We start from the raw sequence: 22,268 nt of genomic DNA, 5'->3' as shown, positions 1-22,268 counted from the left end.
ACGTTATCGAGAGTCCCAATTAATAAAGGCGAGAAAGAAAATATACAACAAAAAGTTGATTTACATGTAAACACATTGTACGAAAATGTAAACTTTAGCTCTGACAAGTTATTATTAATAAAACAAGAAACTGAGAAAGACGTCAGTTTAAGTGCTGTAAAAAGATATTATCAAGAAGGGTGGCCACACACAAAGAGCACGACGAAAAGTGAAGCCAAAATGTACTGGATGGTCAGAAATGAGTTACATGCAATAAAGGGAGTCATATTTAGAGGAAACAGAATAGTAATACCGGTAAACCTAAGACGTGAAATGATACACAGAATTCACGAAGGCCATTTAGGTATTGAAAAATGTAAACAGAGAGCGCGTGACGTCATGTGGTGGCCAGGCATGAGCTCGCAGATCGAGGCGCGAGTCAACGCGTGCGAGACGTGTGCCGAGCGGCGCGCCGCGCAGCCGCGCGAGCCGCTGCTGCCGCACGCACAGCCGCACCGCCCGTGGGAGGTACTGGCTACGGATATCTTTCAGATAAAAAATAAATATTACTTACTTGTTGTCGACTATTACTCGAAATATGTGGAGGTAGCTACGATAAATGACTTGAAAAGCGGATCCGTTATATCCCAGCTAAAGGGGATCTTTGCTCGACATGGAATTCCCAAAAAATTGGTAAGCGACAATGGGTTACAATTCACCTCGGATGAATTTACAGTGTTTGCGAAGCAATGGGAATTCGAACACGTGACTAGCTCACCGTATCACGCCCGTTCTAATGGTTTGGCTGAGCGTAACGTGCAAACTGTAAAAAAACTGATAATTAAGGCAGAAACAGACAAAACTGATCCCTACTTAGCGCTTCTAAACTTTCGCAACACAGCGGTTACTGGAGAAAAATATTCACCTGCACAGCTGTTAATGGGAAGACGATTGAATACAAGATTGCCGGTAAACGATAAACTACTAGAACCAAAAATCCCTAAAAGACAAGAATTTGAAGAGTCAAGAAAAAAAAGGAAAATTAAGACGGCCGACTATTACAACGTCCATAGTCGTGAGCTCCGGCCACTCAAGCAGGGGGAGCCGGTACGCATGCGCGAACATGGCGGAGCAGACGGGGGCGAGGGACGCTGGCTGCGCGCGCGCGTGGCAGCCGTCGGCCCGCAGCCGCGCTCCTACTGGCTAAGCACTGCAAACGGGGCGCGATACCGCAGGAACAGGCAGCACATCCGCACTGCCACTGACCCAGCGGCGGCACCGGATCAACGGGCAACAACCATTCTTCCTGTGAAGCCGCACCAATATGATGACATAATAGTCTCCCCACACTCTTCACAGTCACACAACGGACAAACAGCACAAACAACACAAGACACAGAGCAAACCACCAACACCTATACTACTCGCTCTGGAAGGCAGGTTCGTCCACCAGATCGCTATAATCCCTAAATTTAAGTCAATGCAACAAATTGAATTTGTCAATTATATAGTTGGTGATGAGTATAATATACCTACTTAATACAACTTAAAATTATTTTTATATATAAAGAAAAAATATGTATTAATAATAAATACTATAGATTAGGTAATAAAATTTATAACTAAGTACTTATTAATATAGCATTAATTTCTTCAATATAAAAAACTCTTCTTATGCTAAGCATGTTTTTAGTAGACAGAAGTGTAATTAAATTAAACAAATACAATCTAATGCATGATAATTCTAATAGTATAACCATATCACTACCGTCCTGTGAACATTTAATTTAGTAATAAGAGTAAGTATAAGTACACACTTATACTGCGACTATTAATTGTGTTTTTCCTATATTTGTTTATATTTTATAAATTTCAGAAAGAAGGAACATGTTGTATATGCATGAAGGTACTCGTACATGTTATTTATAATTATGAATGTGGGTAGGAGGTCGGTCATAATAAATCAGTTGTCTTGGAGTACTCACACTGAGCGTTTCATTTATAAACACAACAAAGGCTGTACACTTAGAAGTTGTGTCAGACATGACCACTGAGGCCTTTCTCGCAGCCCTTAAGCGCTTCATAGCTCGCAGAGGCTTACCTTCAGATATCTATTCAGATAATGCAAAAACATTCAAAGGTGCTCATAATAAGCTTAATGACCTTTATAAACTTGCAAATAGTAGTGATTTTCAAAATTCAGTAAGTAACTTCACTGCCAATAAAGGCATTCAATTCCATTTCATACCTGACTACAGTCCCAACCATGGTGGCTTGTGGGAAGCTGCGGTAAAGTCAGCAAAATATCATATGAAGCGTATTGTTGGATTAAAAACTTATACTTACGAGCAGCTTTCCACCATATTTACAGAGATTGAGGCCGTTCTCAATTCTCGGCCCATCACCCCCATGTCTCAGGATCCTTCAGATTTTTCCTGCCTAACACCAGGCCATTTTATAATAGGTTGTCCTCTTACATCGTACCCATGTCCAGATCTCACTGAGATCCCTATTAACAGACTTAAGTTTTGGCGGTCCTGTGAGCAAGCTCGACAGCATTTTTGGCGGGCCTGGTCGCATGACTACTTGTCAAGTCTTCATCAGAGGCACAAATGGCAATATGAGGTAAATAACATTAAAGAAAACATGGTAGTTTTGCTAAAACACCCATCCACCCCGCCTCTTCAATGGCCTCTTGGCAGGATTTCTAAGGTTTATATTGGTGATGACAACAAAGTACGTACAGTACAAATTGTAACTGCTGATCATAAATATCACACTAGGGCTGTGTCAAAGATTGTTATTCTGCCTACAGAAAACTAACATGATGTACATAAACTAGTACGCTAATTAATTTTAAGTTTAGTTTAAGTTTGCTCGTAGGACTTCATTTATGATGTGTAGTTTCAAGCTTGCTTGACTACGATGCCAAGAGTATTATGTACCTATGTTATTTAGTGGTTTCACTACCCACCTGGTGTTCATACATCTTCTCTTAACTTATGTAAAGTATATATACAATGTGAAACATAAGTGTTCATACACCTATTCTTTGCTTGTATAAAGTTAGTTATGTATCCATATACATGTCAATAATTAGTACCTATCTCAAACTAGTACTATATGATTAACTTTTCTGACGTTGTTGCTGTCACTTTACCTTTTATAACTTACCTATACCTATTTTAGTATTCATAGGTCAATTAGACAATTAGTAGCCTATTTCAAGTTGGCACTATCTCATTTTACTTTATATAACTAGTGTTTAGGTTGTGATACAAACTGATATAAATTTTACTTGTATAACTTGTTTATTAATTCATAGTACAAAGTGATAATTTTGCATTTTTACTATTCTAAGGATAGTTGTTTTCTATTTTTAAGTTAGGTTAAAATACTAAGTTAGTCATCTATAGTGTAAAGGGTTCATGCCCGCCCCAATTGTGTTAGATACACACATTATTTTACTGTGGCAACACACATTCTCTTTGATCTTCATTTTTTACCATGTAACAGTGTCAGTCTCAAATAAACCCAATTTAAAATTACTAAAAGTGACTTCTCATTTATTGAACACAACAAGTACCCTTAATACGGGCATAAAACTAATTAATTAGCCCTCAAAGATTGCAAGACAGACAGATTGATGGGTAGGTTTGTGCCGAAATGATTCGTGGTAGGCTTTTCTTTGACGAAACTTGTAACAATATTGTTACCTAGTCGGTTATTTTCAAACCAAGAATGATTCAGAGTAGTTAGGGCGATATAATAAAAATTACGTTGGAAATAATCCTACTCACACTCATAAAAGAATTTTACGACTGTTAGTGGACAATTAATCTTCATGTGGTTACAATGCTGAGAACATTTGGCGGTTGATTAAATTCAGTGGAGTTCCGGGCGGCCATTTGGGGTATGAATTATTCAGTCGGACACATTTCTAGTTTTCAATATTTCAGATTTGTTAAGGTTTGAGATATTTGTGGTGACTCCATCAAATAACTATCTAGCGTTCTTAATAAATTATTACTTTTTCTAAAATCATAGTCAGAGAACGGTAGGTAATCATTTGGACATGCCGTTATCAGGAATATTCAACAAAACCAACCATGCTGTGAAGCCCAATACGGGTGCAACTTTTTAGGATCTGTCACCTCTTGAATATCGAAGATAAAAGGGCAAAGAAGCAGTAACCTCAGAATCAAGTATTGATTGATCGCCTTTGTTAACTGGTGTGTATAATTCCTCTTGCAGATGTAGCCGAAGACATACATTGAGGTCTTAATTCAAAGAAAGATGTCCAGTTTTATGGTTTACACTAGCTTTTGCCCGCGACTCCGTCCGCGTGGCGTGTTATAAAAGAAAGATCTTTGTGTGTGTGGGAGAAAGGTTAAAAAATGCTTAATTTTCTTATTTTTAAATGAGGTTACAGTATAAGTAGCTCAGTTAAATAATGAATTGTTATTAATTTCTAGATTATTAGTTTATGATTTGGTTTGATATTTTAGGAAAATACGATCAGTTTCGAAAATTTAAACAAAATTTAAAAATTACAACAGAAATACGCCGTGAAACGTCCGCCTGGAAAATTCAACAGAAAACTACCTACGAAAGATTTGAACCATCCAAGAATAGTGAAAAGTTCGCCCGCAAAATTCAATATTTGACACGACCATCAACGACGTCTGCCCTCACGCATCTGCCGTGTTCCGGTTGCTCACTCGGGTATCTGCCCCCCCTCCGCGCCTCGCCACCGCTGTCGCTGCCCCACAAACGTCGCCGCGGCCGCGACGTTTCTTGGTTGCCACGAGCTATAAATTTCAAGCCTCTAACTCGCTTCCCGTTCCCAGGGAAATTGATTTTTCGTCTGGGCGCAGAATGTCCTATTCTCAAAATGTCCTTTCTTAGAATGTCCTTTCTCAAAATGTCCTTTTCTCGAAATGTCCTTTTCTCGAAATGTCCTTTTCTCGAAATGTTCTTTTCTCGAAATGTCCCTTTCTCGAAATGTCCTTTTCTCAGAATGTCCTTTTCTCAAAATGATATTTACAAGGAAATATCAGGAAATAAAAAAAAAACAAATAATTGTAATCAGTCAGCTTCTTTATTTTCAAACAAAATAATCATTAAGTAATTCTTATAGTAATTGTTCAATATAAATCATTTGCTTATAAAAAAAATCAAATATTTTTTTACAACAAAATCAAATGATATAGGTTTACATAATTATTTAAACAGAGAAAGGCGTAAGTATATAATTTTTTTTATAAACTGAGGTAGTGTTAAATCGTTTTTTTTTTTAATAGGCCCAAATATTTGTTATAATGTCTATCGAAAACGATATCTCGAATACGTCTCTTGCTCATCATAGTGTTTGTAAACAGAGATTGGTTCATGCGTGTATCCCAATACGTGGCCTCTTTTTTTAATTTATATAGGAAAAAATACAAGTTTGGCTTTTTTGGGATACGACGGTTTAGTCTTTGGTGCCAACCTTCGAGGGCATTGGTTGTACGATGTCGCATTTCTTGGTTATCTGGCGATGTTTCCAGTATATAATGCCACGCTGCAGGTATAAGATTGGCTGGTACCAAAGGGATCATTGAACACATTCGCGTCACGTTGCGTCCCTTTTAAAGTATTGTATGCAACGTTGTATAAAATACTATAGATAAATCGAATTTACATCGCATTCCGCCATTTTTGTTCGATACTATTACTGTAAAATAAATTTCATAACATGGAATTAGATAAAGTCTTGTATGCAACTGTTATAATTATACCCTTTCCGCGTTTCTCTGTTAAAATAATAATGTGAAGGTGTCTATAATTAGTAATTATATAATATGTTTTTTTTAAACAATTGTTTAATTTTTTTTATACGCAAAAGTTGATTTTTATAAGCAAATGATTTATATTGAACAATTACTATAAGAATTACTTAATGATTATTTTGTTTGAAAATAAAGAAGCTGACTGATTACAATTATTTGTTTTTTTTTTATTTCCTGATATTTCCTCGTAAATATCATTTTGAGAAAAGGACATTCTGAGAAAAGGACATTTCGAGAAAAGGACATTTCGAGAAAAGAACATTTCGAGAAAAGGACATTTCGAGAAAAGGACATTTCGAGAAAAGGACATTTCGAGAAAGGACATTTTGAGAAAGGACATTCTAAGAAAGGACATTTTGAGAATAGGACATTCTGAGAAAGGACATTTTGAGAATAGGACATTCTGCGCCCAGACGAAATTTTTAACTTTGCATTCACTAAGGTATATAATATATGCATGTCAAATTTCAAGCATCTAACTTATGCAGTTTAGATTTTTTCATACATTTTTTTACTCGCCAATTCCCATTTTTCAAAATACAGCCATAACTAAAATTTATATTTACTAAGGTATGCATGCATGCTTTTATTCGTAGCATGCATGCTAGATTGAAAACATCTATCTTACGCGGTTTAGATTTTATCATACAAATGTTTTTTCCCGCTAACTCCCGTTCCCGTGGGAATTTTGCAATATCCAGTTGCAACTAAGCTTTAAGTTAACTATGGTACCTGCATGCCAAATTTCAAGCGTCTAACTTAAGCGGTTTAGAATTTTTATACAAAAGGGTTTTCCCGCTAATTCCTGTTCCCGTGGGAATTTCGAGAATTCCTTTCTTAGTGCACCTCTACGGTACCTAAGCTACGTCCCTTCCTAATTTCAAGTGCCTACGTTTAGCCGTTTAGGCTGTGCGTTGATATGTCAGTCATTCAGTCAGTCAGTTTCTCCTTTTATATATTTAGATATTTCCGTCATACATGATTTCTATGTAACTTTAACCATTAAGGCTGCTCACGCGACGGAAGCTTGCGGCACGCTGGGAAGTGAGGATATGGTATCCCGACGTGCCGGCAGAGTAGGGGAATGATTGGTGATGACGATGATAAAGTAGAAGCAACAGCAAGCAGGAATATGTATAGTTTATTAAAAACACTTCACAAACAGGATAGGAATATACATAGTTCACAATATTACACACTTCACAAAAGAATCAAGATTAAGGATTTAGAGGGCACGGCCCTAAACAGTATAATATACTTGTTGTTTTAATGAAGGTCGGGGATGCAGTGAGTCAAAAGTGAGTAAAATGAAAGGAAATGCGAATGGAATGAGAATTTCGTAATTTAAAATGATGATGGTCCGAACAAAAGGCCAGTATGTGCAGAGTTTGTACTCTGCTACAGTACCCGGGGGGCCGGAGAAAAAAAATTTGAAGGTGGCGAAAAATTTTTTGTTATGTTAGTGTCGATGACGGTACTATATAATTTAGGTGTATAGTTCCAAAATAATAGCGAGTGTTTGTGTATAAGTAATGAAAAAAAAATAAAAAAATAATAATTAAGTACATAATTAGAGTACTTATAAGTGAATGTATGAGTGGTGAGTGTAGGTAATTTTGACTGTGTGAGTAGTATTTAAAATGATTATATACAGGATGGAAGTTTCTTAGCTATCATACTTCAACTTGCAAACTCATACATAATTCTAGCAAATGTCTTGATTTACTTAAATGAAATCAGACCCTTTCGTACATGGAGAAGAAAAATTTTGAATATAATAATCTTCTCCAGGAAGTTCCATCATTTTAACGAAGGCTTGTATGTCTCCGTATGATAAGTAAGTAGCTTAAGGCTTTTTTAACGTGTCGCTAAACCCGCACGGTGATAGATATGTACAAGATTTTCAATAAAGAAATAAATAAATTACAAGTTTATAAGTTAGTTAGGTAGGTAACGTTACGTTGGTAACGTTTGAAATAAAAAATGACAATTATTTAATCGAGGCTTATTTTCCGTGTTATTATCCGCACGTTCCAGATTAGAAGTTTTGGGGTAAGTTTTTGATTTTGCTCTAAACTGGGGTATGGACGTATATTTGAGTTATAAAGAGAAGTATTAGAGATATAAATTACTGAAGGTTCAATTAAATAATGATAAAATAGAGAGGTCGTTGGAGACCACAATGCCCTAAGAAGGGTAATTAAGTAGTTTATAAATTAAGTATGTATAAAACGATTTTCATGGTATATAAGTTGACGTCCGTCAATATGTGATGGGTGAAGTCTAAAGGTATAATGAGGTGAAAAAAGGTTTATAAAAAGAAATAAAATGAGGCGCACTAAATCCAAACTTGGATTTAGGGGCGATGCTAGTCGAAGATTATAAATATTTACAATAAGTATATCAAAAGAAATGTAATTGTCATAGGTGAACAAGTCAAGTCAATTTCGGGAAAGGAGAGTGTATGTCAATAAGCTAATGAGGTCGAGTCGGTTTAAGGTCTTTGATGTGCCAACGGCCTAAGTCGTGATGGTTAATGTCAGTTAGATCACAGATCATATAATACTACCGTACAGATGCCTCACGTCATACAACGAAACCGTGCCGTTCTAACTCGGGCAATTCTTCGGGCTATTTTTAGTTCTAATAAATGACCACTAGATGCCGCTAAAACGCCCTAGCGCTCAAGCGTAAATAATCGAGCGACATCTAGTGAAATTTCAGCTTACTGAGTGCAAGTTATTGCAAGCACAATATATTACTTAGAGTTAGAGTAAAATTAAGATAATAGATGGCGCAAACGGATTTTTTTTTCTCAACGTTGACATGTTAGTATTATAATCTGTGACAATGATCTGTGACATTGTCAAGGTGACAGTTGTTAGTTGACATACGATTATTTCTGATGTTTGGATTTTGTATTGGCAAAAATATATCTTCTACTCCTGTAACTATCTAATTAGTTACTAAAACTGGAAGATAATTAAAAACATAGCTAAGGTCCTACCTAGAACGCAATCGTCCCTTATCATCCCGGGCGTGTCGTAAAACCGACTGATGAGAACCTTTATGAAAGACAACTCTTTTCTAGCATGATGAAACATTACATTGGACCACCGGTTAAGCACCTGAGGACTTTGTATAAAGTGCTTCCAAATTGGTCTCTGCTTACTCGTGGCTCTGCCCAGCCTAATTCGGATTACAGGCGTGAGTATAAGTATGTATGTAGTAGATACTTTTTTTGTGTAGCTGTCACCTATCTATGGTACAAATCATAATATACTGTTTGTTGAAAAAAGTTAAATAAGTCTAGTTAGGCAGAGAGCGTGTTGTGAATTTAAGCCTGTAACTTATTTCAGATCTCTAAAGACGATGATAACCATTGTGAAGAATGACATGCAAAGGCTATTAGAACCACATATCAACAATTTTCTGACCATGACCAAGTGATGAATACGATAAAAGTATACCTCATGAAAGCCACACTACTTTTCAAAGAAAAACATTTTCTTTGGAATTGTAGGTATTATAGTGAAGACTTAATCTTGACTTCTGTTCTGCATAAATGAGAATCGCACTATGCCAGGTATGTATGCTTAAATTATTATCCCATTAACCCATTTCTTTGAGCACGAATATCTAAATGTTCAATAAAGTAGATAAATTTCAAACTCATCGGATTACATGTGTAATAGGTCATCCATGTGTCTAAATGTAAAAAATAGAGCCTACTATTACTACTCCATTCCACCAATCTACTCATTGGTATATGAGAGTATTAACTCACACTTACTCTCCTTCTCAGGGCGGACAAGCAGAGTTTTGGTTTAGTAGACAAAGGACTTATTCGCAAATGGAAGGGCTCTTTCTTGAAATGCCCTATTCGTTTTTCGCACACAAGATGTACATACATTGCAATATACCTACCATTATTATATAGTCACTATTACTCTAATATAAAATAAAATAGGTCATAATGGTACACTTGTTTGCATCTCAAATGGGGAACACCAGTTCAAACCCTGGTACCGGGCTTGCATTAATGAGTTATTAATTTATTTTAAACAGTTGACATCTAGCACAGTTGACTCGACCATTATAGGTAGTGATATGGCCTATTGTTAGCCTAACAGAAAGCTTGGTGAGGTGTGTGTGCTTGGTTCATCTTGCGATGAATGTTACTTTGACTACCTCAATGGGATGCAGATCTTGCTTATGTTATTAAATTATCTGTGATACATAGACAAACTAATGCCTATAATACCTAATGAGTGGAAGAAATGTTTTGTTCTGAATATCATTGCCGATTAATGTGCTCTTTTAATAACTATTATATTTTCATTTGTAGGTAACATAATGTAACGAGTATGCTGGTTGAGTCAAGATAATATGAAATAAGTGGAAAGATAATGTGGCCCAAGTAGTAAAGGTAAGGATGTGCAAACAGCTGAATGTGAATCTGGCAATAATGTGCCTGTTTAATTGAGTTTTAGTTGAGTACCAAATAGTTACCTCGGTTGTCCTGGGAAAAACACTGATCCAGCTTTTCTGATTCAACTGAGTTTTTGTATGGTTTTGAATAAATAACTAAACAATAGAAATGTGTTTTTTTATTTTACTATCCCCTTTCCATTACATAGATAATATCATAGTAACCTTAAAAAAAAATATTGTTCATTACAAATTATAACAAGTTTAATGAAGTTGGATTTTTTTAAATGACTAAAATGAAAATACAATAAATATTCAATTAAACTACTTCTTTAATTCAAAAGGTATTATATTTTGTTATTGTTAGATACTTACCTAGCTATTTAGTTAATCAACGATTTAGAATCTCTGAGATAGTAATAAGGCTAGTAGGTGATTATTTAAGTAGGTACATACATACATACATACATAAACTCACGCCCGTAATCCCTAATGGGGTGGGCAGAGCCACAAGTAATCAAAGACAACTTGCAGCCACTGTTGATACGAAGTCCAAAGATGGATATGATGAACCTTATGGTGATAAGGGATCAGCCTATCGCCCATAACATTAGTCCATCATGTTAGAGGACACAATCCCTCTGTCGGGTGTTAAGTATGTATATTAAAAAAATAGGGCATGGGTATGAAACAAAAGAAAATCTTAAACTAGGGTAGGCCTGTAATCTAGGTAACTAATAGGGGAGCAAGTGCAAATTATATCTCCAGTAACTAGGTAGGTCTATTAACATAAAATAAAACGAAATACCTACTACTAATTAAATATTCTTTTTCACAGTTTCTAAGATAGGGGGAGATTCATTTAATAAAACAATATTTTTAGTTTATTTTCAAAAATATTATATTGAACCAATATTGTAAGGAGAAACACTTGTTTTGAAAAATGTTGGATTTTGAATCATGTTTTTTTTGAAGAACATAGATACCTTTTCAAAAAACCTTACTACGGAGATCATCGGATTTCGACCCAGAAGTCAAAGTGCCGGCCAAAAAATAATTTTGCTATATTCCATTAGATCTTATCCGTCTGAGTATTTATTACTAAGGCACCAAAGCTGTAGGGTCAATATCTTCGGTTTTATTCGAATTAAAAGAATTGTATTTTTCATACATTTTGGTGAAAATGTGAAGTGCCGGCCAAGAAAAAATATTGGTATATCCCGTTAAAACTTATCCATTTGACCATTTATTATTATGGCACCAAACGTCTATGACCACTATTTTGACTTTTGTTGGACTTTACGTTATAGTTTCTGTGTGAAAAGTGCCGGTCAGCAAAAAACACATGTCAAAGCTACCAAGAAGATACCTGTAAACATTATTCACTATGACAAGTGTATGACCATTAGTTTGGCTTTTGTTAGATTAAAAAAAAACTTGATTTTTGATTGATTTTGTAAAAAAATATAATATAACAGACACGTTATTTAAAGGATCGTCAGAATGTTTATTACTATGACATTGAACATCTATGACCACTATTTTGAACTCAATTAGATTTCTCAAAAATCTGGAGTTTTCATAGATAATGCATAATGCGATAATGCAGGTAAAGGCGTAATATCGTGGTCGTCTTTGGACACATTTTTATAAATCAGAAATAGGTTTTTGTTTGACCACTATCTCACCCGACGGTGATACACGCTTTAGAAGCTTCTTTTTGTTAAGAAAAGTGAGGTACTATGCTATGTCCGCCGAGTAGCACCAGGACATTGTGATCGGCATACATGCAAAGTACAACTGCCCGACTTCTGTCTTCCCTAACAGCTACTTCAGACGTCATGCCAAAATACGAGTTTCGTCACTAGATGGCAAGCTTATCTTTGGAGGGTGGTACTGGTAACCATCTACGGTCAAGATGAATCAATACCATAATTCAACCTAAACTTAGGCCGTAACGTTGAGTCGAATGCAAAAACTACAGCCAACGTCGTATCTAAAATCAAATAGTATTAATATAGATTAATATAGTATTCACCTAACAACACACAAAACAAAAACACAAAGTATTTATCTGACTAATAACTAGTCATTGTGAAAGCTCTGATTGTTGTCATTGTTAAATCAAATCAAATATACTTTATTGCACAGAACTAAAAATTCAACAATCAGACAAAACACATGAATACAGTACAATTTGGGCGGCCTTATTGCTCTAGAGCAATTTCTTCCAATGTATATAAAATAAAATGTATATAAAAAAGATTTTTTTAAAAGTAGTTTAAATAAAAGTCAAAATAATGGTCAAAAATGTTTCGCGCCAGATTATTAAATGTTTTAAAGGTCCTTTGTAATCCGCCGTACCGCAATTTTTGCCCAAAGCACTTTATTTTTAAACAAAATTAATTATAAATCAAGATTTTTAAAATACAATAAAAGGCAAACTAATGGTCATACACGTTTGGCGCTATAGAAAAAAATGTTAACAAGCATCTACTCCATACTCTCAACATGGTATTTTTGGTGGTTGGCACTTTTCACATTTGAACTAAAACGTAAATTCCAATAAAAGTCAAAATAATGGTCATAGATGTTTGGTGTCATATCAAAAAATATTGAGAAGCAACTATTAGACAGATTTGACGTATTTTTTTCGATGGCCGGCATTTTAACATATTAACCAAAACGGAAAGTCCAATAAATGTCAAAATAATGGTCATAGAAGTTTGGCGCCATACTAATAAATGTTCTAACGGTCCTTTGTAATACACCTGTATACCTCTTATTCCTAACGGACATAATATGTTTTTTTACAAAATGTATGAAAAAACGTGATTTTGAAAATCCAATTAAAGCCAAACTAATGGTCATACACGTTTGGCGTCATAGTAAAAAATGTTCAAAGCAATCTACTCAAAAGGTTCGACACATTTTTTTTCTCTGGCCGGCACTTGGGCCGACATTTGGGCCGGCGAAAGTATGGAAAGCCGATGATCTCCCTTGTAGGTACATCCAATGAGCACTCAGTGCAGTAGCAACACAACAGAAAAGAAATTAGCCAAAAACAGTGGAGCCATTTTTAAGCGACGTTCTTAAGTGATGTAATTAATTAAGTGGTCCTTCAGACATATACCTCGCTATTGATTTTTAAAAATATCTACGATTTATGTAGTTATACAGGGGTTAGTGACATCGCAACGAAAACTTTGAGGGATGATTCAGACCATGATTCTGAGTTGATATCAAGTGGAATTTTCCGTCGCAAAAGTATGGATAGGAAAATAATTTAAAAAAAAAAAAACAAAAAAAAAAATCATGAATTTTTAGACAGCAAATTCCACTTGATATCAACTCAGAATCATGGTCTGAATCATCCCCCTCAATATTCGTTACGGTGTCACTAACACCCATACCTACTTGTATGGCTACCGTATGTACTTGTACGGGGTGTAAGTCGTGTAAGTGACATCGTAACAAATACTGAGAGGGATGATTCAGCTAATTATTCTGAGTTAATAAAAATAAAAATCTTTTATTTCACACTAATAGTGCCCATTTATCAAGTGGAATTTTCCATCGCAAAAGTATAGAATTGAAAATAATTAAAAAAAAACTAAAAAAAATACATGATTTTTGCGACGGAAAAATCCACTTGATATCAACTCAGAATCATGGTCTGAATCATCCCTCAAAGTTTTCGTTACGATGTCACTAACATCCTGTATTTAATAGAAATCAATAGCCGGGAACTTATAATTATTATAAATAAATCAATGATTAAGATTCACTTATATGTTTTTAATAATCACCTATTTTGAAGTATTCTCAATTTAGATGTTGATTGCAAAGATTTTTTACGACTTTTACAATAATCATGAATTTTAACCTCTAATAATTTCTTCATCAAAAAATCGAAATGATTCAAATCATGATAATTAGCCGGGACAATTACTTCATTTTTTAATTTTTGCATCAAATCAGACACTAAATTAATTTTATACAATCCATTAATGTTCTTTTTATAAAAATCTAGTACCATATTTACCAGTTCATATAAGAAATCAGTAGGAGATTTTAACGTGGGTGTGACGATATTGGAATATGTTTTGTTAATCAACAATAATTGTTTTTTGTCAGTTAAATCAACTTGATCTTTAATCAACAATTTCTTGCAATCTTGACAATCAAATTTATCAATACATGATTTACCCAACCATCCGGCAAAATACACAACTGAACAGGTCTCCAATGTAACTTCACCATCGGAAGAACTCCTTTTTTCTGAAGTTGCAGTTACATTAGAGCTCAGACTAAGTGGCTCAATTTGCTCTTCACGAGTGCTGTTAACTTCATCGTCTGTAGCACCTTGTTGTTCATCATCTTCAACACCTTGTTGTATAACAGACGATGAAGTCGAAGGTTGTGGATCTGAATGTTGTGTATTTTGCTGGATAGATACAAACATTTCTTGATCTGATTCGCAATTACTCTTATCAAATTTGATTAAACTATTTAACAAATTCGATCGAAACATTGATCTCAATGATTTTGATGTGGGATTTTTATTGCATCCTCCTTTGATTCTATAAATTCCAAACAAATTTTCAATCACATCTTGATTTAATCGATAGGTGATTATAAATTTGACGCCAGTACCTGCAGTTAATTCTTCAGCGGAGAGTTGCCGTATTGCATTGATTGTTTGAATCATTCCGTCAAAGCATGGCGGTCGTGTTAACAGTTTTTGATTACTTTTATTATATGTGATTTTCTTTAATTTACTAAAAATTTCTTTTCCTTTTATTAATGTTTGATTAACGGCAGTATTTTGATTATTTGTGATTGCACATCTATATGGATTAGAATCAAATTTGTTTTTTGAATTGAGACAATCAAACAAATCATTACATAATTTCACAAAATCAGCTGTATTTTTAGCAGTGCTACTTTTTAACTCTCCACTGTCAACTGCAGTTTTGATTGCCCCTGCCACAGAATTGCTCAACACTTGTGTGGCTAGTTTAACTTTCATTTTTTGGAAGCTGTTCGGATTAATATGTACTGGCGTTAGCTTATTTAAAGATTTACTTTTATTATTTTTATCAATATTGTACACACTGATTATATCATTAAATGAGATTTGATTTCCGTCTAATTCAAAATCATTTTTAATCAAATTATTCCTAACATTTTTAATCAAATGGGGTGCATCAAAAATTGCATATATTTTACGATCATTTATAAAAAAGAATGGAGAATCAACAGTTGCGCCCAAGTTTTTGATCATTTTTACATTTGATGTCGCTTGATCACAAATAATTGCTTTTGGCAACAAACCATAATCAAATAATTTATTAATCATAGAATCAATTATAGTTCCTAATTTATCAGAATTAACTGTTTTTGACGATAAAAAATATGCCACAGGCATCTTCCAATTACAGTATAATCCCCTAGCTATAATCACCAACGCACATTTTGCTTCTTTTTGATTACGATCACCACCACCAAAATCTTCAAAGCCTTCTATTAAATCATATTTATTTGTATATTCTAAATCAGTCATAATACTCATTTCATCAAAGCATATAGCACATGATCTCTCCCTAATTGATTTCGTCGCGAATTTATTTTTAATAGAATCAAATATTTCATCATTAATTCCCGGTAAACAATTTGTTTCTTGAAGCCACCTTTGTATCGTCGATGGAGCGGCTAAAATTATTCCTGAATTAATCATAAATTTGTATGCAGAAGGTGATTTGTAATATAAAGCCAAGCAAAATTTTTTCTCCTCATCAGTCCATTGCTTTTTTGATTGTGATTTTCGTAATTGCATTGTTGTAATTAATTTACTAGATTGACTATTGAATTTGTGTTTCGATATATCAATCACATTTTTACCATGAATTCGAGTTTTCATTGATTTATTTTTTGAAATCTCCCGATTTAATTTTTTGGCTGAATCGACTAATTTCTTTTTTAATGCTTTGCATTTTGGCGTGTCTTCAGTAATTGACAAACGTCTTCTCTTCGGCGTGTTGCACTGGTACGCTACTGGTGGCGGCTCCACGAGATCTTGAAGTTCGCAGTCGCGAAGTCGTTTATTTTTGTACACCTTTTTCGGTGTCAGCACTTTTAAAGTACCTGATGAACCTAAAAAGAAAAATAGTATGTATCAAATAATGTCGTGAATCTTATCTTCTTATCGTGGGTGGAATACCAGTCTCATCAACCCTAGTTAGGGTTATGATTGAGTCGCAAAAGGCCCCAAAAGGTGAATGTAAAGCAAAGTTGTTGGAGGTAACATACCTAACATAAAGGAAGAAAAGGGCAATTATAACATTCATTTAAGTAGGTAGGTAAATAAAGTATTAACGTGGCCATTTTATAAATATTAAAATGTGTATGATAAGTGATTCCTAAAAGATAGACATAGGTAGGTACTTATAAAATTCCACAATACATTGTTTTGTTCTATCTCAAAACCATTAGGCAGCTTTTTCGATGAAAGCTCCCACTAGTCTTGATTTTTTCGGACATAGTTTGAACATCACCGTACAAAAAGTGGGACGCAAAGTTACTGTTAATATAGAGAGAGGTGAGACGTGACAGTATTTTTCCGGGTTCTCTATTTTTACGCATAATGTTTTATGTAATAATTTACCATGGCATAATTACTTGTCCTATTATTAGTTACGCATAGTATTCATTTGTCATAACTTTTTAAGCATAATTTTGAAACTCATTACTACCATACGCATAATAATTAATGCTCCGAAAAGCATAAAACTATACTCCGAATAAGAATAGTTTTGGCACAACTTCGAACATTTCCGAAACTGACTTTTTATATTTTTTACTCTATTTCATGCTGTTGGTCATCATTCAGTATACTTTTCGTGTGTAAGATAAACATGCTGGCGGCGTAGGGATGGCCCAAGGGCCACCCCCGCCGCACCCTAACCTACTGTTATGCCTTGTAAAATTATGACAAAACACTTTTATTCTAAAAAAGAATTATGGATACCTATTTATATGCGAATCAAATTTATACCAACAAATTTTAGTCCAAAAATAAGTTATTCCTAACAAACCAGTATTCTTAGATGTTATTATGGGAAAGTACTATTATGCTTAAAAACGTTACGCGAAAAGTATTATGATAATTAAAATTATGACAAAACCATTTATGCATTTTGAGAGAATCCCATTTTTCCGCGGTGCGCGATTAGGCGCCGAACTGGCAACATGCGAACTGCGTGGTAAAAAGTTGCAAATATACCTAGAAGCTCAATGAAAAAAATAAAATATAACACTTCTTGTAAGTCATGACATTGGTGCTAATTCCTGTAAACACCATCTAATTTTATTTTAAGTTATAGGTATCTGTCATTATTCTTTTTTTCTTTTGAGTTAGCCGCCGAAACAAACAGACGAGCGAATGGCGTGGGAGCTTTGTTTTATAATATACCTATGATTATTAGATTACTGACTTGATAAAGGCAACCAGACGAGATAAAGAATGTAAACAAAGTTTCAGGGGTTCAAAACATTTATATTTGAATAAATTATCATTCCAATTTTAATCGCTGTCGTCTGTACTAGACAAAGATTCGTCGGAAGAGTAAGAGTCAGCTGTGTTTATGATAAAACTATCTATCGTATTATCAATCATGTTGTCAATACTGTGTTTAAATCAACAACTACTCACAATACCCGCAAAATCAAAAATAAAAGTAACAGAAACGGAATACCTAATAATAACACAAAACTAAGTAGGTAAATACGGGGACGAAAAAATATGTATCACTTCGAACGCAATCCAAACAGAAATGAACTTGTTCATAAAATGGCGGACCAAATGTTGACAGCTGCGGTACCGACTGCTTTCCTGTATCTAGGTTTTGTGGAGGTAATAAAGTTTATTTACTTACTTTACTTACTTAAAGTTATTTACTTAGGTACCACGAAACACAACGACGGCTGTTGTTGATTACCTAACTGACGCCATAACTGCGCGTAACTCAGTAATGGTCCGTTTGTTTACGTTTTTTATCTCGTCTGTCTGGCCTTACTTTACGTACCTATATGATTTTAGGTAGCTACGCTGCGCTATAGGTACATTAACTCGATTCATCTGCCACACACGAATTCACACGATGCATCAGGTCATCGAGTGTACCAATGTAACCTACCTACTTACCTATAAAATGTACCTATGACGAAATCGTGGGTCGCCCACCAATGAACTATTTAATATAATTATAACACTGCCCAAGCCCACGATCTCGACGCATCGCGTTTGGGTAGTTTAATAACCGCTATAATATAATATACCTATAAGCCCTGTAAGCGCGGTGCACTGTTTTGTACAAGATTGTAAACAACTACGTCTCAAATCCGTGTGTCGAGCAACTATAGACTTTATGTCATTATAAAGATAAGATCCATTCTGGCTTGTAATTCTTGTTTTGGTTGACTTTGCGCGAGGTCACGTGTTATTACGATTTTAGGTAAGTAGGTAGGCAGGTACCAATTGCGTAATAGGTAGTGATGTGAGGTATGTAGGTAGGTAGGTAAATCTGCCTGTATGTTTTTTACCTCTTCAGGCTTAAACAACTGGTTACTTTATGATAGGTTACATTACCTACCCATTAAGTAGGTATTACAGATACTACTACTACTATCGTGTGGGTTGTGAGGTGAATTACCAACCTCATCTACCCTGGTGTCAGGGTTACTATTGAGCCGCCAAAGGCCCCTGACATGACTCATATAACGACTACGTACTTATATCAGTAAGTAGTAACCGGGACCAACGGCTTAACGTGCCTTCCGAAGCACGGATCGTCTTACTTTCGGACAATCAGGGCCCTGTTTTATAAAGCTGACAATTCGACATATCTGTCAAAAAATGACAAAATTGTAGAATTGTCGCGCTTAGGCTGTTTTATAAAGGTAACAATTATGTCAAAAATCGACCGTGAAAACGTGACATATTTGTCATTTAAAAAAGCGTTTAATAAAACTCGACATATGTCAAAAAACCACAGTCAAATTATTACGTCACCACAATTGTGGGATTGTCGTGACAATTATGACGAATTTTGACATATTTGTAAATAATAATGTTTTATGAAGCTAAATGAGGGTAGAATAGAAAAAATATTAACAAAGTAAAAGAAAGAATCAATCACTAGTGCAACTTCGATTGTTTGTTTTGATCGCCTGTGATGGAAATGCACAAGAAACTAAGTATTTTGGGGATTATCTATGAAAATAGAAACATACTGTTTGGGAAGTTTAGTGCCCAATTGACTTTCACTGCTCGATGATAGTACCATTTTTTGTAATGCGTGTTTTATAAACACTTTCTTACTCCTTTAAAATTCAAAATATATTATAGTTTCGCGACAGAGGGTAACTCTCCTGTCAGAATTGTCGGACAATTCTACAAATATGTCAATGTGTCGTGACAATTTTCTGTTTAATAAAGCTGATTTGACAAGTTTTTCACGACAAATTGTCACCTGTCACCTGTCGCCCAAAAAGTTTTATTAAACAGAAATATGTCGAATTGTCGCGACAATTCGACATATTTGTAAATTTTCCACCGTGACAAATTTGTCGCCTGTCAGTTTTATTAAACAGAAAAATTTTAGGATTGTCACTTTTTGACATATGTCGACTTGTCGGATTGTCAGCTTTATAAAACAGGGCCCAGGTGATCAGCCTGTAACGTCCTAACCAAACTAGGGACCACAAAGTAATTTTTGTGATATGTCCCCACCGGGAATCGAACCCAGGACCTCCGGATCGTGAGCCCAACGCTCAACCACTGGACCACGGAGGCCGTTACAGATAGTAGATAGGTATCTATGTAGGTACAATAAAGTTGTAAATTTCTGTTTGCATAATAGGTATTTTACGTCTTTAATTATTTTAAACTCTACAATTTATGTTAATACGGCTTTATCATAGTTTAGTTACTGAAAATGGTTGGGAATCGAGACTTCTATAGGCACCTATCGAACCTACCTATCATCACACCCCGGACACTTCATACAAACAACCTTGTTTTATACAGACACCACACTTTAACGTTATCGTAAACTACGTGTACGTACCTATATCGATTGGGTAAACCTAGGTTTACTTTATGAGCTAGCTCCTACTTTAAACATTTAACTAGGTAGGTACCTACATTAACTTGTCTACATCTAAGTAGTAGGTAAGTTGTAATTAGCTAGGTAGGTACCTAACCTTTCAAAAAACTTGTATTTTTTTAATTGGTAAATAAGGTACTGCTTACTAGGTCGGTAGGTATCATTCACGTAATAACTCACTTTACTAAAAACCAATATTATGTAGATATTCAAGCAATAGGTAGGTACCTAACCTACAATAAAAATTTGATTGTATTTGTCTTAATTCGGTGGTAGGTAAGTATCTACCTACCCAATTGTAGGTATAATAACTTGACAAATTAATTGTGCTTACCTGGTGAGGAAGTGCTTGAGCGATTTTGAAAGTCTTCAGTCTTATATGGTTCTGGAACTGCACTTCTCCGGAGTCTTTTTCTATGACCAGTCTCATTTCGTACATATTTGATATTGAAATGGTCAATGCATAAATACCTTGACCGCAAATTTTTTGCAGGCAAGTGGGCAATGTCCATATTACCTACAAGAAAACAATATAATTTTCAATAAAACATAAATAGCCTATAGATGTTCCACTGCTGGATCATCTCTACCCTCTACCCTCAAATAACAGGAGCTAATCGTTTTGGTGGTAGCCCGGACCAACTATATAATTTCTGAAGCAAAGCTTACTCTTACTTTTTCGGACAATTAAGTGACTTAGTCCGCAATGTCATAACTAAATAAAGATTAATGTTTGGATCTTGGTAGTGGTTGCCTGGAAGAAATTGCTTAAACAGGCCTCCCATTTGTACTGTAGTAGGTATGTTGCATAAATTTTTGTATGTTCTAACTGTTTGTGATCATTAAAAATATTTGATTTGTGATGAATAATCTCACAAAGTAATTTTGATAATATCAGGAACGGTACCCGGACCTCCAGATCATAAACCTAATGTTCTAATCAATAATACACAGTGGCAGAATCCACTAAAACAGCAACTTTTGATATGTTTTATTAAGTTATTGTAGGTACCTACCTATACATAATGTATGTATAGATAGGTACCTGCTGAAAGGTGGTCAGGCATGAGCGAGACCAAGATACCAGATATACCTCATTTGGGTTCCTGGCTTCCGTAGACAGTCCCGATGTGTGAAATTGGTATAAAACTGTAGGTTTGGTAGATAGTAATTTATCTTAGGTATCTATTAAGACTGTATAAGAAGAAATAAATTAATGTTTTATTATTATTTATTTGCATTGCACACTTACTTTTATATGCGCAAATGTCAAACTGAAATATTGCTTTCTTAGATGAAATGCTTCGATGTGGCTATTTTAACCGCCCTGGTCTATAAAATGTTCAATAAAACAGTCCAAAATTCAGAAATAATTATGTACCTGATTGACTTTTTTTTAACTTTTGTCCCTCTTATTCGACAGTTCACTTGGAAATATAAATCCATCGCATACAGTAGAGGTACATAGTAGGTACTTTACAAGTTTTTGACTATTCCAGTGCTTTAGTAGTTATAGCAATTGGTTCAGAATCTGGAGGCCCTGAGTTCCCAGTAAGAATATGTTAAAAATCACTAATTAAGATTTTCAAGTTTGATTAGTATATCTATATGCCATGCTAAATTACCCAATTGTACAAAAGTTAATTTAATAATTCCAAATTGACATTGAGCACAATACCTAATTATATTATGTTCTTCAGACAGAAAAAAACTGTTCTACTACTCTAAACTGTTGATCTCAGCTTGATTTTAAGTATTACATTAATTATGGTAAACTAAATGATAAATGGTGACAAATGATAAACCGATTACCAAAATAATAGTCTAGCAAGTAGGGGGAGTGGCAATAACTTTCCCA

The sequence above is a fragment of the Pectinophora gossypiella genome, chromosome Z (genome assembly GCF_024362695.1).
Source record: "Pectinophora gossypiella chromosome Z, ilPecGoss1.1, whole genome shotgun sequence".
Classification (NCBI taxonomy): Eukaryota; Metazoa; Arthropoda; class Insecta; order Lepidoptera; family Gelechiidae; genus Pectinophora; species Pectinophora gossypiella.
The sequence above is the reverse complement of the archived record's forward strand: the minus strand, read 5'-3'. Positions refer to the sequence as shown.